This window comes from Pelmatolapia mariae, linkage group LG15 (assembly GCF_036321145.2).
Source record: "Pelmatolapia mariae isolate MD_Pm_ZW linkage group LG15, Pm_UMD_F_2, whole genome shotgun sequence".
In the NCBI taxonomy this organism is placed as follows: domain Eukaryota; kingdom Metazoa; phylum Chordata; class Actinopteri; order Cichliformes; family Cichlidae; genus Pelmatolapia; species Pelmatolapia mariae.
The window spans coordinates 35,504,103-35,522,181 of record NC_086240.1 but is presented as its reverse complement, the minus strand read 5'-3'; the positions used below and the strand labels follow the sequence as shown (position 1 = coordinate 35,522,181).

The following is an 18,079-nucleotide window of genomic DNA, read 5'->3' as shown; positions in this document are numbered from 1 at the left end:
GCCTGGCATGAAAAGAACTATCATACCTCATTAGATTAACCTTAGATGTATGACCAAATCACCCCGAAAAACCTGTGGTGACACAGTGAAAGTCACTTTGATTAAATAATCTTCCAAAAGATTTGAATAAACTTTTCATCAAAACACAACACTAAATGCAAGAATGCCATGGGTTTTTTACAACACAGCATAAAAGGTGACTGCAGCAGGAATAATGATCAACTGTACAGCCAGTCAAGCTGGCATGTCTCCACTTAGCACAATAGCAACCATAACTCTTCCATGATCAATAGATGTTCATGCATTGCTTTAAAGGTCCCATCCTCCACCTTCTTCCTATCCATCTATTCCTGCCTCATTTCCTGTCAACTCTTCTACCCTTTCTCATCTATAATTCTACTTCTGATGCTTCCTTACCCCATTCCTCCCCCTCCCTCCCTCCCCCTGTCTTTTTGTACCTACTTTTATTCCCTGCTCCTTATTTTACTTTTAACTCTTGTTTGACTTTATTTTGTTCTTTCCATTATCTGTACCAGTTTCTCCCACTACTACTCAGTATGTTCTGCCCCCTCATTACCCACCTCATCCTTTCTTCCATATCCCTTTTTCATCTCCTTTCTTTAATTTCCTTACATATAATTCCTTTTTTTTTTGCACCCACCCTTGCTTTTCGTCTATCCTCCATTTTCACCCATCGCTCCTCTTCCTTTGTCTTTTTAAAGGCTGCATTCTTAAACTTAACCCTGCAGACTTTTCTTCTTCTTTGTCTTTTCCTGTGTTTTCATCACCTCGGCACCTTGCCATTCCTGCTTCTCTGTTCTTTCTTTTTTTCCCTCTGTCATCATCCTTCCTTCTCAAATTTGCAATTTTTTCACCTTCCCTCCATGTTTTCTTTTGTCCACCTTTTCTCCCCCTGTCCCTCATATCTCTCTCCAGCTGGTTCTCTTTTTCCATCTGCCATTTCTCCTCCTTCCAAATGTAGTGTCTCCCCTGCTCTCCAGCAATCTGCAGTTCACAGGTTTCCCAGGGCACATTGTTGCATCCCAACGGAAGCTTGCACAGCATTCTCCCATAAATAATTGAAGAGGCCCCACATGGCCAGGCACGCTCAGTCTAAATGGATTATTCTGGGAGAGATCAATGCCGGCCTGTGAGGGTTTTATTAGGGCCTCCAGATGAAATGTACAAGGCCACCACCAGTGCTATCCTCTCTCTGTCTTCATTCAGCCCTGCTATTGTGTGACATGCTCTCTATCTCCTTCCTCACCTCACCAGCATCTTCAGCCATTCACCTACTCCCGGTGATGACCACACCACGCCCCAAAGGTACCACGACCGGTGTGTTACTATACACCTCTGAATCAAACATAAATGACTATCCACGAAAGGATATGAATCATTCATTCTTTGTCAATCCTTTGACTATAATGCTGGCGAGCAGTAAACAGGCGAGACAGTGTTTTATTATTCTTGCTGTTGTCACAATGCATCAGCCTCACTGACCCATACCATCATCAGCTTCCCCTCACTAGCTTGGCAGGAAGCATCCAGCGATACCCAGTGGTGTAGTTATGGGGAAGACAAGTGGGGAGGTGAAATGCTGCTGTGACCTTCAAGAGACACAACCCCCGGGAGGAAAATTGTTTTCCCAAAGGACATTTACATGTATCCAGTGAGAGGTTTCCTAATTGTCTGATTTCCTGAAAACATCCTGCCAAGCTCACAGCCATCGATGTTTTGTAAGTTGTGGATCTGAGAATTTTTTTATTGGTTAAAAGAGACGAATAAAGCAAAATTTCTGTTCATTTTTTACTTAGTTCTCAGGAAATCTCAATTGTGCATTATATACATTCCCATTGCCTTTGTGAACCCCACACGAAAAATGAATGGACTAATTTCTTTTACAGGTGTTTACATGAGTTAGCAATGAGCATGTAGCATCTTTAGAGTGCTTGGAGTGCAACTGGAGACATGACAAATGTTTTGAGAGGCAGTGGTACGTTCAAGAGAAGAGCTAGTCGTCCCCCCCCCCCCCCCCCCCCCACCCACCTTATTTCCCATCAATGCAAAAACAAGTATAACTGCCTCCAAAATAATAAATGAAATATAGTCTGAAATGAGGGCTGGAGGGTCACTTTGTAGCCCGTGCTAAATAAATTACTTTCTACAAACTGTGGTTTTCACATTACGTCATTGTTTTATTAGCCACTGCCACTAGCTGCTATCTTAATAAGAACTTAACAGATAGCTAATGTGGCTCTTGGGTAACTGCTAATCATTAATTGGCCAATGGCTAGTGTGTGCTAGCCAGGCTAACTTTTATCATAATAAGCTTTACTTTACCTACAAAATTTCCCATAAACATCAGAGTGCCAGTCTTTAAGATGATTCACCAAGTTTGTTGTGCTATTGTTCAGGTGTTCAGCTGCTAGTGAGGGGAGGGGCTCTGAGCCTGGCTTTCTGCAACAGTGCAGTGTAAAGCTTTGTGTTAGCTGGAGGAGGCAAAGGCACTGCTGTGTTTATCAGCACTTTTGGAAATGTGTCTATAATCCTATGGGAATTTTATAGTATAGTTCTATCCTAACGTGTATCCTAGTTGTAGTTTGTGCCACATTTTTGTCAACTACGTTGCCTCCTTCTGCACTTTACATCTGAGCATAGTATTTGTTGGCACGAGCTTGGGTTTTCTAAGACTACAGATTACCACTGTAGTCATCTTTAAAGACCTGTTTTAAAGTGCGATGCTTGACATACTGCTTTAATGATGTCGGTAGGGTGCTGGTGCAATGCCAGTTCTGTCATGATGCCTTTTGAGAACCACTCTATATTCCATCAGGATTGAGAATCAAACGTCACTTAGCATTACAGGGAAAGCTGGGTAAGAAAATTGGACTTTTTCATATGGCTGCATCTGTGAATGAGAAGGAATTATTGTGTTAGCCCCTTCCATGGCCACAGATATCAGTAGTATAAGTGATTTCAGCATTTTTTTTGGTGTCAACTTGACTACAGCACCTGTGTTTTTTTTTGTTGGAAATACATGAAACTATAGGTAATATAACACATCCATACCACAAAGGCGGTATGTCTCGTGATGATATATTTTGGCATTATGCTTACCAGTGAAATTAAACAGCGTAATGAAACCATAATGAAGCAAAATGCAAAACTAGTACAACATACTTCCTCTGGCCACTATAATCTTTACACATTATTTGACTGGGATTGTGACGTGAAAAGAACCTGCTTTACGAAGTAATCTTTTTTCTTTCTTTTTTTTTTAGATTAAGAATAACACATTAGACAAGAAGGGGAAGGCCCAGAGGCTTTTAACCCCATCCCTCACAAGTGATTCCTTTCCTTACTTGGAATGAAGGATAACATTTCAATTATTCTGGGATCAGACAACATCTTCCTGCTTGACATGTTAGCTGTGCTGGGAAAATGCATACATATCAAAGCCATTAAAGTGTCAAGCCCAATGGTAGGCTCAAACCAGGTCAGAATGTTCATGGAAAAGTTTTGAATAGTGCATTTTGCCCCCATTCTGACAGTCAACTTTCTCTAAAGAGCTTATATCTCAGCTGTTTGAAATGACAAATTCAGAGGATGCAAGGACATTTCTTTCTTTGCTGTTAGAATATTCCAGAACTCATTAGCATATTTCAGGACAATATGCTTTCTGACAAGATTTACTGTACAATAGGGCACAGTTGAAACACAAGGCTGATTACAAAATGCGCTGTCACATTACTCTATCCTTCCCTAGTTTTTCTTTAATAAGTTAATCACCTCTGGAGTGGCAGTCAGCAGTTGTTTGGTTCTAGATGTCAATCTTCTTTTACGCTATTAACATGCATTTAAATTACTTTGGTTTATTTGCAGAGATGCAGAGATGAGGGCGAATGGACACTGAAACTGACATTTTGTTACCCAGAATTTCAAACTCTGCCACAGGCGGGGGGGGGGGGGGGGGGGGGGACAGCCCATTGTTTATCTGGAGGTGACAACTAACAAGCACTCTCCTGGTAATTAGACTGCCTCAGTGCACATGGACGAAACGCTCCATGAAGGGTGCCTATGATTAAATATTTTCTTCTCTCTCTTTTCTTTCTGATGTTACTTTACAGCATCTGAGTTTCCATAAATAGCTCTACCAGCCCTCCACATCCATTTTCATTTCACCTGTGTTAATAGCGTGACCAAAAATTTTGGTTTGGTAGCTTTTGATGAAACTGCAGAATATGGCTCATCTTGTTATAAAATCATATATTTATGTGTGTGAGTCTGTAGGTGCTTGTCTGTCGCTCTACATATTTGCAAGTCCGCTGGTGATTTTTAACAGCCGTGGCCTCACTCGTGTGCCTGAAAGTATCTTGACTGCACAGCTGGTGACAGGTAAGCATATCTAAAGCATATTTCAGCAGAAGCAAACAACGGATGCTAACATGCCATCCTATTACACATTTCATGCATTCATAGAGCCTGAATATTAAGAAAAGCTAACATACACTTCTATTACAACACCTTTAATGCTCTGCACTCACTGGTCTCACTGGTTGTGTCAATGAGGGTTTCACCTTGCACCTCAGCCACCCGAGCAACTAAGATCTTGAACGAGAGGAGTATCAAGACATCCAGCAACAATATTATTTGTTAAAGAACAGTCCTCACTGACTTTATCCAGATCTTTGATCCTTGATCTGTTAGAATGACCTCTTTTGCATGTCTAACATGGGTATTTGACTGCTCCATGAACACACACTGGATGCTGAAGAACTGCATAAAATGTGTTCTCCAATTAAGTATGAAGGAAAGGCTGTTCTTCCACAGGCCTGTCAGACAGGAAAGACTGTGCTCTGCGTTAGTGATCATTGGGTACCACTGCATCTTAATATTAAGAGGAGGACAGAAACATAGCGACACATCTTTCTAAAATATGGATCTGAATTAGAAATTAGACTGAAATATTAAAATCATACAAATAATAGCCAAATGAATCCCAAGGTGTGCTGTCCTGCCTAAAAAAAGATCAGGGAATACAAATCTGTATGTGTGCATGTCTTGCTCTGTGTGCTAAGCTGCATCACATCATTTGTTTCATCATTACGAAATCAGCTCTGCATATTTCTAAATCTTCCTTGCAGAAATCAAACCTTTGACTGTTACTGGAAAAAAAATGTGCATGAAATGTGAAAAATGTAAAACTCAAGAGGCATGTGGTTGGTTGCTTGAATAAATTTGTGGTAGCATAAGTCAGAATATAATTTAGGAAGCATCGTGGGCTATTTTAAGTGGGGGGCGAGGGGTGTGTGCTTCTTCTTCTTCAGCCCACTGGTGGCTGTTAACCTGACTTGTTCTGATGTTTCTGGGCATTGTGTTTTGCCCGTGTGGAGGATAGGGCGAGGGGGCGGGAGTCACTCCAAATTTCTCATGTGACGGAGCATAACAGGGAATTGTAATACACAGCAACATCATAAATTTGATTACATTACATAGCACCGCGAGCCTGTGAGCCATTTCCAGGCACCATAAAAAAGCTATAACTAAGTTACCACTGGTACAGAGAAAAATGAATAAAGCCATTTTCTTTTAACAACCCGGGCGCGGGCGAGATATTGTTCTCTCCTCTGGCTTTTATGAGCTTTGCGGACCCGTGATGCGCTCATTGCGATCGAAACAAAGAGATGGAACAAGATGGGAAATGCAACAACTTCGTGAAAATGATAGACTAAATTGTTTTGTGGCAAATATGGCAAAACCAAACTCCAAATAAAAATACGCTGTTAGAAATAAGAAATCGCCTAAAAAGACTATCCTTGCTCTCATGAATAATAATAAGAATGAATCCGAATGACACATGATGTGATGTGTTTGCTTTGCTTTTACAAAAATATTAAACTATGAGAGGAATCATCCAAATCTTATAAAAGTTAAAAGATGGTTACTCAGCTTCTAGTCCGTGTCCGGGGGACTGTTTAATTTAGAATGTGTGTGTGTGTGTGTGTGTGTGTGTGTGTGTGTGTGTGTGTGTGTGTGTGTGTGTGCGTGTGTGTGTGTGTGTGTGTGTGTGCGCGCGCGCGCTGTGTGTGTAAAACCAGCTTTTTATTTTTTTAGATATGTCTTCAGAGGCTAAACACAAGGTCTTTCACGTCAAATGTCAACGGGAGCGACAGGATCTACAGACGGGAGCAAATTCCAATCGTTTCGGAGTTTCCAGCTTCAGTAAGGACGTTACTGGCAATTAGACAAAGTCAGTGTCATTGCTGTGCTGACTCCACCTCGGTGGCTCTGTGGAAAGCTCGAGTGGCGCACCTCGAAACGAGCCCAAATACGTTCTACAAGCCAGAGGCAACGTGATGCGCAAAAGCAAAAGCCCGTCCAGGGGCGCAGACCAAACACCGCTCTCAAAGTCCAACATTTACAGCTCAGGCTTGAATATTGATCAAACAAGAGATCCACAGAGAGAAAGGGGAAAGAGATACAGAGGACAGAAATGATCGAAAATAACATTTTTACGGTCGATGCCTACGAGTAGAGCTGGATGTGTCCTGGTCTGTGGGCATGCTTATATAGCCGGATTCTAACGAAATGCCTGTCACGATTGACTTGGTCAATGAAACACCCCCCTGTGGAGATGCACTTGCTAGATGGAGAACCCCCTCCCACCACACACACATACGGAGAGAGAAAGACAGAAAGAAAGAGAGAGAGAGACACACCCCCGCCCGAAAAAAAACGGATGATTAAGAAATATGTGAAATGTTCCAAAGAAGATCTATGCTGCGTAAAGAGGAGTAAAAGAAGACCTTAAAGAAATCTTGCTTCGCCTTTCTGCTGCAGAACCACCCAGGCTTCTTGTTTCATTTTGTAATTAAGTGAGTGGGAGAACAGAACAGAAAAGGGAAGCAGTGCCTGTTGCGACCGTCGTTCGTGAACGTATCCCCGTTATTCAAGCGGCAGAGATGCTCTGCCACTATAGCAGCACCTTTGCGAGGGCAGAGTCGAATCTCCCGCTGAGTCCGGGACTTTCGAGCATCTCGTTCCGTCGCTAAGCCCCGTTTCAGCTTGAACGTGCTTTCTTGCAGTATTCTGAAACGCTTTCTTTGGGGACTTGCCTTATTCTCCGTGCAGGTGTTAAGACGACAGAAGAGGTCTGTGCGCTCCTAGACCTCATGCCTGATGCTCCCCCCCCTTTCTTTTACACACAGATAAAACCATGACATAAAAACCAAGGTCTAGTGGAAGAAAAGCAGCCGAACACTGTTCGGGAAAACAGGCTGCGAAGTCTGCCTACCTTTTGTCGGCGTCGGAGTTCCAGCTTTTATTTCTTTTTTCTCTCTCACTCTCTCGCTCTCTCTCAGCTCATAAACCCATCACATCTTCATGTTTAAAACAAACAATAATCCCCGGGTTTGTGTTAAATATGTGCGTCCCCGCGGCAGGTCCAGTGAGGAACCGTACACGGGTTCCCCTCCCGGCTTAAGTAGTGATTTTAAAATCCACCCAAGAGCGCAGGATGCTCAGGACGCGCCTGGGTACGGCAGGAGGAGTCGTTCCCTCAGCAGCAGCCGCCGTGCGCACTTGGAGAAACCAGAGCTCTGTCCGTGCAGAGAAGCTGAGGGAATGATGTCATGCGTCCGGCCCTCCCTCTCCAGCCACCCCTCAACTGAAGGCTCTCTCTATCTTCTCTCCCCCCTCCTCTCATTGCCCCCTTCTTTTATAAAGCTACTTTAACATTCTAACTTTATTATCATTACCTTTGTTGGTTTGTTTATTCATTTATTCATTTCACTCATTAGCGACTATACATGAAAACTGCTCTAAAAAAAGGGAAAAATCTACATTTTTACATTGACCTATTTTGAGGAGAAGTTATTTTAACTTTTAACAATTCAGAATTATAATACAACTTTTCCATGTATTTCCTAAACCATTTCGTTGAGCAGTGGAGAAAAAAACGGGACTTTATGCGTAAGAAGAATTTGTTTTAGAATGCAGGTTTTTGCAGTGCTCCACTCGCTATGATGAAGTCATACAGTTTTTCCCCGCCTTACTAAAGGTTTCATCCAGTAGCATCACCAGCCTGCCTTTACCCGCGATAAGAGGGAAGGTAAGGTAGCATGAAACAGGCCAATGCCTACAGCGCACTGTGTCATGGCAACCGCCCCCTACTTGGTGCAGCAGGGGTATCTTAAAAATAAAGCATCATCGCTTCGTATCAGACTTAAAGGATAAGCTCGTGTGTATATCAAATATTACAATGCGAATGCAAACAATCCATCTCACTGGACTGTTATTTACCCATTTATTTAAACGAGACTGTGGATAAATTGTGTTCTAGTACACACATTTTTTTAAACTTCTAAAACACAGTTAACAATAAGTTATCTCCATATGATATGAATTTCCTCCCTAGAAGATGTAAGGGCAAAATACAAAACTGCAACTACAAGAGCAAGGTGTGACTTAAGAAATGTATTATACAGAAGCCAGTGTGTGATTTGTTAATATTATAAAATTATTTTTGTTTGGATATACTGCAAAACCTTCACAATAGGTAAGAAGACAATGAGGTATTTTCTGCACTTTGCTGCTGACTGCTAAAACCCCCCAGAAAAAGAACAATAAACAGAATGATAAGGCCCGTGAGGACATTTAATCAATCAGCTTCAGCTGCAGGTTTTAGTTAATCAGATGTTTTAAGTGACAAGGCTGCCTTCCTCAACTTTGTCTAGTGCCACAGATGCTCTTACAGGGACAACCTTAAATTTACCCTCCTGGAGCCCAGCCACTCATACTTCTCCTAATGCATGGAGTTGCTCCTTGAAGGAGGCACTTAGCCTCAAGTGGCCAAGAAAGGGCAGTTGATGGACACTTGAAAACACAGGTTTTGTGTTCAATACATTGCTGCCTTCTATCAGACCATCTTTCCTATCATGCTGTTTTCTGTATTGTGGTGATAGACACACTCTCACTTGTTGTCACCAGTGGATTTTATATATATATATATATATATATATATATATATATATATATATATATACATACATACATACATATATATATACATACATACATATATATATATACATACATACATATATATACATACATATATATATACATACATACATATATATACATACATACATACATACATACACACATATATATACATACATACATACATACATACACATATATATATATATATATATATATATATATATATATATATATATATATATATATATATATATATATATATATACATACATATATACATATACACACACACACACACACACACACATATATATATATATATATTTTGTTTCAGCACTCAGGAGAGTAGTTCAAAAACCCAAGAAAACCTGAAGAACCATTAGCACTCTTCTTGCCAGTTGATGAGTACCAGTCTGTTTGATGCTAAGGGCTAATTCTTGACCTTTTTGATTCCCCCTAGCTACATGTTCACAACATACTAATAAGTACACTGAAGATGTTTTAACATTCTCAGTTTCTCAGAAAAAGGAGAATAGGAAACCACTGATAACAGAATTATTGCCCTCTTTTCATGTGTATGTATATCAGTTATACAATTATGTTTATGGCCTGTTAAACTTTTATTATAAAGAATTAGAAAGATTGTTTCCATTTGTTAACAAACCTGTATACAATGCAATAAAATATGAAAGAGGACTAAAATGCATAGCCATCCAAAGCCAGGATAAATTTGGACATTCATCCTCCTTTAGTGCACTTCATCCTCACCAAAGATTTACTCTGATCCCCATTTTTCAGTCTACAAAGGACAAAAGATGCAATGCATTATTCCTTATGGTGATCCAACCCCTGCTGGATACACTGCATCAAGCCAAGTAGAAATACACAGCTACATGTTGTAGCTGTGTACTGTGACAGTGTCAGAAATATGTGGAACAACTGCTATGTGGACTATTCTCATTTGCTTTGTTGTCAGTCTCTTAGAAGACCAAGAAATTCTTTGTAGTGAAGTGAAACTGAGTGTTTAACAGAATGAGAACTGTCCACTTGGGCCACTGTCTGCGCTTCTCATGCTGCTTTCTTGAACTTTAATTATTTTTTAGCTTTGTTTTCCTCTTTGGGGTGAACAATTGTCACTCAATTCCTGCTTTTCAGTGACCCAGCAGTCTTCCTACAATTACCGTCACCACGGTCTGACTATGCAACATTGTTTTTGTTTTGTTTTTTTCTGTTGGTGGACTGCATGTAATCACATTTCCATACCTGGCACATCCAAGATTCTTCTCCACACATTACAGACCTATAGCAGTAGTTTGGCTCATTTCTGTACAGGAGGAAAAAGTGTCCTTCTCTGGGACTGCACCATCCTTCTCAAACACCTGCCCTCGCTGCTGCACCTCAAATGCAACCTCTCTGCTCAGCCTGCCTTCTGCTGCAGTCTAGTCTGCTTACTACTGGTCCTTAAGACTGCAGTAAGAGCCTCTAAACCTGTACAAGTGAACAATGAAGTTTCTTTGGCTTTCAGTGGGCTCAGATTATCCCTAATAGTTAGAAACTACTGTGAAAACTACAGTGTTTCCTAATATGAACATTATGTACATCTGCTGTTCAGTGGAAGTTCAGTCAATGCTTATAGTTTACAACTGCATAATTAATTAATAATTATAATAATAATAAGCGCTCTGATCTTGTAACAATGTACATCCTTTTTCACCCCTTATACAAGCCACACATTAACCGACTTCACAGGTAAAATGTAAAGTTGGGTTCTTACACTTCTGCCCAGCCCATGGTGTGCATGGGGGCTACACTTTTATTTTGGTGTTCTTTCTGAGTTATGTTCTAGGCAACACATGTTGTGTAAAAATACCACCTACAGCTGGTATATAATGCCGACTGATTATGTGTTTCTCAGACCATGATATGTTGACTAGAGTTGGTGCGCGTTGGTGTTTGCTTCTGTGCTTGAAGAATAATCAAATAGCATTATTTCACCTGAAGACGGAATGCTTTTTTCAGGACTGTCTGGACCATTTAATATCAAACATAATTTGCACCTGGATCCTCTGTATGCACCCTGTGTTTGCTGCTGGGTGCTACAAGAAATTACATACTCTTTGGTATCTCAGCTCCTTGACCTGATGGATTCATTTTACTCACAGCCACTCATTTGGATGTTACTGTCTATCCAAAATATTTAAAGTAGAACAAAAAGTGACCGGTTGAAGCAAAGCACATTAATTGTCTTATTGAACTTATGTGATAGAAATTTTAACAGTCATAAAGTTAGCATGGTTTTGTAAAGACTAGACAAGACAGTGTGCATGCACACATGCACTTAAGGCCTTTTAAAGATGGCAGTCCTCAACTAATTTCTGCGCCATCTGGCTAAAACAGACACAAGGAAAAAAGCAATCAATCCATCAGTAAATAAAATAAAAAAAAAAAAAAAATTGTGGGCCCAGTGGGGATCAGACACCTAATTTAGGAAGTATGGAAGCCTTTCTCTACCCGCTTAGCTGGACATGACCGTGTGACCTTTAAGCCAAGCTAAAGCATTTAAGTTCCTCGGAATGATCATTTAATCGTCTTTTTCTTATCTTTGCTTTTACTTTAGATAATTGGACGTTCCTTTGATAACATCTGCTTGCACAAGTAAGGGGACACCAGACACTGTGAGCCAAAAGTCAATAGGGCAAGCACTTGGAAGTGAGCTGATGATGATCCAAATATACAGCATGCATTTGAATATTCATGTCTTGGTGACTCAATTTGCTTTGTTCTCACGTGATTCTCCTGCTCTTCACTGCAGTAAAGAAGTGTATCATGAAATAAGAAAAGAAGTAAAATTTGCAAATGCAGATATCTGTTGAGGCCGCTACTAAAACTTAATTTGCTATGTTTCCGTGCGTTCAATTTTCCTCGGCGAGACCAATCTTTAAAGCAGTTATGGGAATATTCTCCTGGCATACTGTCTGTTGTAACCTTGCCATGTCTTTGAGGTGGATGAGTCGGAGAGAACCACAGTAATAATAAAAAAATCAGCTTCTACAAAGTATTAATAGACATCAGTCACACCACTGTGTCTCAGCAACAGTAGCTTTTTAAGGGTTGCATCATCAGCCATGAAAAGACTATAGCTGAATTCTATTTGGGTTTTTATATAAATGTTTCTCTCAGTTAAAAGAGCAGAATTTTGCCTCGAGTCAATTAACTTTTCACTCTTTAAAGTATTAAAAAAAGACCATAACATCAGTTTTACACTATGTGGCAAACTCCAATCTGCTTTGAGTTCAATGGAATAATGTTACCTAAACAGCAGAAGGAGCTCATAACAAAATGAAATTATCCCAGTGAAACTGATATTCACTGTCATACAACCAAACTAAATAACGGAATTTTCTGTTGCTATTTATCTGAGGAAGGCTGAAACTGTTCCGGACACTTGATAGGTGGCATTGTTGGGGGACAGGTGAGTCTCCCTGCATCCTCATAAAATGCTTCTTCTTTTTTGTCTTCCTCTATTACTGTCAGCTTTCCTCCTGTCTAAATAAAGATAAAAGAAATGATACACTCTCAAAAACAAGTGAGCCTGCGTCTTGTCTTTAATTTTCTCACAGCACCTCTCTGCTCCTCCAACTTCCATTCCTCAATCACATTTTTTCCTTTTTTTTTTTTTTTTTTTACACTCAGCACTGCTTAGCTGGCCTCACTTCTCCATAACTCCTTTTTTTCTCTCTTCCCCTGTACATTCACCATTGTGTGGGAAATAGACGCCAATCAGAGTGACTGGGTGAGTGGTTTAATTAGAGGAGATATAGTGTTCTGTCACCTTGCACTGAGCACCCGCAGTCAAGAGCCCCTGACTTGAAGAAAAGTCAGACAAGGCCATTCATTGATTGGTGATTTCAGGATTGTTACTTAATCTACAAGATACGAGGGAAGAGCTTTGACTTAGATTAAAGATAAAGGTAATTCACTGCAATGGAATTTGCTTTGCCAAAGCAGAGCCTGTTTGCAATTATGTTAGTCTAATTTTATCAGACAGACAGACAACAGGCCCAAGAATGCTGTAAAATAAATTAAAAAGTAAAACTGATGGATTGTCTTTTTAGCTTTAATCAGTGCCTCTGTTTTGTTTGCACAGGCTGTTTTCTATACACCATTAATTCTGTTTGCACTGGTGTTTGACACAGTAAATAACCTCAAAAAATTAAAAAGGCATAAAATAAACCTGGAATTCTAAAGATGTTTACAGACAAAACTTGAACTTAACACAGATAATTGTGGGCATTTGTGACATATTTCACTCATCATTTAACCTCTCTCTTTCTCAAGGTGTCAGAGTGATAAGCAAAACACTTAAAAGAAATAGCCAAGCAGCTACACCTACCAAAAGACGAAAAAGAAACACCAAGCGCCAAGTCAAAATGGGGGTAAATCAAACAGCTGAAACTAACACACCGTTTTCCATCAATAAGGAGAACTTGGCCTCAAGCACACAGGCTACATACTGCTAAGAACAATGGTATTGTGGCACCAGGGCACCCCTCTCCCCCAGCTCAAGTACTCCCTGGCCTGACTGCTGAGTGGAGTCAGCTGCAAAGGGTGGCACCTATAAGGCAGGAGTGAGAGAGAGCAAAACACACCCATACAATAGGCCTAATAGGCTAAAGTGGCACTCCGCTTGCTGTATGCTGCTTTGGATAAAGTGTCCCACAAATGAGATATCCACCTCCCAGCTGTCTGCGTGGCCTTTGATTCAGTAACTAAGGGCGAGCCATCTTGACAATATATATGCATATATAGAAATACATCCTGCTCTGGTACTTTAAAGAAATGAACCATAACTAAACACTTTCTATGCAGATAGATGAGTTATCCCCGCCTTTCTGTGCTATACTTATCACAGGGGGAAATAAATTGTTTCTTTCCTACATTAACATTTAAGACTATTTGCATCACCGCCACCTAAAATATTAAAGGAATCCCAGAGATGTTGTTATATATGTTAAAAGATGTAAAGTGTTATCAGGATTGAGATCGTTAGAAGTCAGGCAATCTTTACACCACAAAGTCAAACATAAAACTGCCTCGTTGTCTGAATGGAAACTTGATTGGTGCAGAAACTAGGGGCCAGACAGCAACTGATTATGGATCTGAAAATGAACAAATACGGTAGTTTAAATAGTTTAAATAGGAAATCCATTGTTAGTCCAGTATCAGTATGCATCATTTTTTTATGTTAATGCAGGTGATGTAAACAGGAGTATTTCAGAGATAGAATAGATTGGGATAACAAGAGTGTGATTTACCCTGAAGCTCCCTCTTAGTGCTGCAATCCACTCTTATGTATTCTTTTTATTTTTAAAGTTATTTGATTTATTTTTTATACCTGAATTTTCTGTCTTGCGTGAGCCAACACAAGGACAAAGGCAACCTGCATAGCTGTATAATCCTTTCTAGCTCCTTACTCATTTAACCTAGCTTTTATTTTCTAGCAAACTAACTGCTAGGCTAATGTTGCAACAATATCTGCCTACAGTGCATGTGCTATGATCCAGAACATTAGCTTTACATATTAATGCCTCTAATCCTGTCATTTTCAGATTTGCTGACATTTTATAATAGTCACATGAGTGATGAAGCTCTACGGAAAACTATTAGGATACTTAATCAAATGTCCAATCACATGTTTTGATGAAAGGACTGGCGGGATTCCATACTGATGCTTTACATTGTTGAGAGTTATTGTATGTGATATGAGAGATTTCCTGTATCTGTCTATATGGCACTGGAGTTGAATCAGTCTGTCAGAGGAGGTGCCCTGCCTGTCCAGTAAGTGGTGCAGAGGGTGGTCAGGATAGTTTGTTCACTGACTTCCTCCACAGTCTCCAAATCTCCAAAATGTTGCTGCACAGACTGGGAAAATGCTCTTTCCATTCTTTTATACAGTCTCTGTGATGATCTGTCTGTTGTTCATGTGGACATCCAGGCACTCGTACTCCTCCACCAAATCAGCATCCTGTTCCGAGCTAGAAACGCGCCGTGTAGTTGGCCTCTTCTGTCTTAAGTTGATCACCATCTCTCTGGACTTATTCAATTTTAGAAGCAGATGATTTCTCCCAGACCATTCCGTAAAATCATCCATTAGTGCTCTGCACTCCTCCTGTTTCCCATCACTTATACCCCCAACCACGGCAGAATGATCAGAGTATTTCTCTAAGTGGCATGACCATGATGAGAACATAATCACTGTATAGTGGGGCAGGTTGCACAGTGATGCAATTCCTATTACACTCATGCTCAGAGATAAAAACAGAAATGCAGATATGACTTTTGGGGAGAGATTCTTTGTTACCATGGCAATCATAGTTTCACCAGTTAAAAGTCCTTGGACCTAAGTATATTTAGCACAGCGAGCAGACCCCAACCAGTTGAGGGCCTCACTAGGTCTGGGTGTACCAGAGGTTTCTTCCTGTTCAAACTCAGTTTTCCTTCCTCACTTTAACCAGTTTTAACAAGAAGCTGGGTTTCTATCTATAAAGTCTGTACCTTACAATGTAACATCCCTTACGATAACTGTTGTTGTGAATGGGCGCTATATGAATAAAACTGAATTTAACTGAATAGAGGATGGCATGAATGCTGTGACATTTAGCAGGAGAAGAATAGCTCTAACTCTCAATTCACACCAGAGGCAACACTTCGGCGCTATGTAGGTGCTATACAATCAAGCCTTCCTTCAAACCCACGCTGACTCTGGCTTTTCCTTTACAGCTCAACCTTCAGTTCACTTTTCATCACCATTTAAAGTCATTTAAAGTGACCCTTTAAATGTCTGAATAAAACTTACTACAGTCACTTCCTTCATGACTTTGTCATCCATGCAGTTCCTGCAATGTTTGCAAGGGCACAGGTCTCTTTAACAGAACCCTCTACTCTAGTAATCTAGATACAGGTGATTAGGTTTCTTCAAATTTCTGTCAGGTTAAAATAGAGTGTCATCACCTTCAAACACACTAAATATATTCATAAATAGTTGATAATTTTTTTCCCTAAAACAGGAGTAGTTGTAATTTACATTGTAAATTAGTAGTTGTAATTATACTTTGCAACATGAAAATAGCAACAAGAGCAAGTGCAGATGTCAGCCTGTTATGGCATTATTGTGATGTTGTAGGGCACCATATTTAAAAAAAGAAAAAGTGTGTTGTACAGCGCTCTCCAAGCCCTTTCATATGATATATTATTTCATATGGTTTCATAACATTTTTTTTCAAGGTCAACTTTAACGTTGTAAATTAGCCTTTTCATGTGTAGCGTTTCATGTCCTCTTTAACATGCTTGTGCTTTGTGGAACTATCTTTTTTTTTTTTTTTAGAGAACAGTGACTCAGAATAAGCCTCATGGCTCTCTAAAGGCCAAAAAGCAGGGTGACAATCATGTTACCCAAACACAAGAGAGATGCTATTAGATTTGTTGGAACAGAGAATAACAGTGACTGCGAGAACACAAGACATATTTTGCTCTGTTTACATTATTTTGCTTGCTATAGCAATTGATGTGACTGAACTTGGCTTCTTCAAGAAAATAGTAAATATAAAGAAATAGATTAAGTATGTCCAAACTACAAAATAAAACCAGGGAACATGAGACAACCGAATAAAAATTTAAATTAAAAAAATAAAAACTAAATGATCTGAAGAAGAGAACAGAGGCCAATAGATAATTCACTAAAGTCAGGATATGCAAATATACTAAAAATACTTTAGTAAAACATTTATAAGATGAAAGAGACTGAAGTCTGATCTCGACAGGTACTTTCAGAGACTCGGAGCCCTGACAGCAAAAGTAACCACCTCTTGACTTTAGTCTGGCAAAAGGGACAGGCGAGAGGGCCCACCCTGGGGGTTCTCAGGGTGAGTGAGGGCTCATTAAAATGTAGAAGCTCTCCAGTGTCAATGAGGGCTTGCCTATAAAGTCTTTAAAGAGTAATCAATGTTTTCATTCTTCTTGTTTCAAGTTTTCTAAAACTTGAGGATGGAGAGAAGTAAAATATCTAAATTTCCTGATTTTTAGTGCTGCATTGTTGGGCAACCAGTGTGATCACACTTGTAGATGTTGGAGATAAAAGATGTATAATATTTTCAGTGTTCCTGAAGAAATGCATGGTTTCCTAACTGAGTAAGTGCAAGTAATACAGTAAGTATTTTCACTTTAAGATAACTGAAATATGTTAACAATATGAAAATAAGGTATATAAACCATCGGCACATCATCCACCTGAATCAAGTAAGGAAAAGAAGACAGTCCAACATCTCTCCAGGAGTTCAGCACCAGAGCCTTGCTGTGTTGGTAAGCTGATAAAATCAAAACTTCAAAGAACAAATGTTCATGAAAAATATCAAACAGACTGGAAGCAACACTACACTATGATTATGACCAAAAAATTCACAGTATCACAACATACATAGGATAAATAATGCAATCAGTCAAATGTATCTTTAACTGTGTTTATTGTGTATTTCTTCCTTATTTAGACCAATGTGTTTCTATAACTCTGGAAAAGGGTACAAAAAGAACACTTAATGCCATTTCTAGCTACCTGCTTCATACTTTTTCTGCTGTGGAACAATCTGCAGCTCAATTGAGGTGAAGGTTGAGAACTGACTCCTTTTGCTGTTACTATTAATCAGCTCTTCTTGCACACTAGACTGTCACCCAGCACTCTAGCATTTTATCAGAAACCAACAAACACCCACAGAGGCTACCACACTTTCTTCAACTGCAGGTAAAGTGCTTTGCTTTTGTCTTTCATTTCCTCCCCTGTGATTTTGCTCAGCGTAACAATACTCCGGGAGTTTCTAGCAAACTATTTTCTGCTGTTCTTCTTCATTCTCTCCATTACTGCCGCCTGCTTTGTGGGAGTTTTGACCAGATAATTATTGGCACTGCATATTTTGATGATATTATCATAAGCAGATATGACATCAGTATTAAATATTCCTCTTTTTTTTGTGTTTATTTTCTCAAATAACTAACCCTTTACAAAAACAGCAAGGTTAGG

At 39.7% G+C, this 18,079-nt stretch overlaps 1 protein-coding gene across 16 annotated transcripts in view; it reads right to left on the bottom strand.

Annotated features, from left to right (window-relative positions):
• ptprsa (protein tyrosine phosphatase receptor type Sa) overlaps positions 1-7,581 on the bottom strand; it is a 233,836-nt gene extending 226,255 nt beyond the window's left edge. For all 16 annotated transcript variants that reach the window (XM_063495076.1, XM_063495088.1, XM_063495075.1 and 13 more), the window contains exon 1: positions 7,298-7,581. The gene's annotated coding sequence lies outside the window, so the exon portion shown is untranslated. The remainder of the gene's footprint in view (positions 1-7,297) is intronic.
• Positions 7,582-18,079: the final 10,498 nt, after the last annotated feature.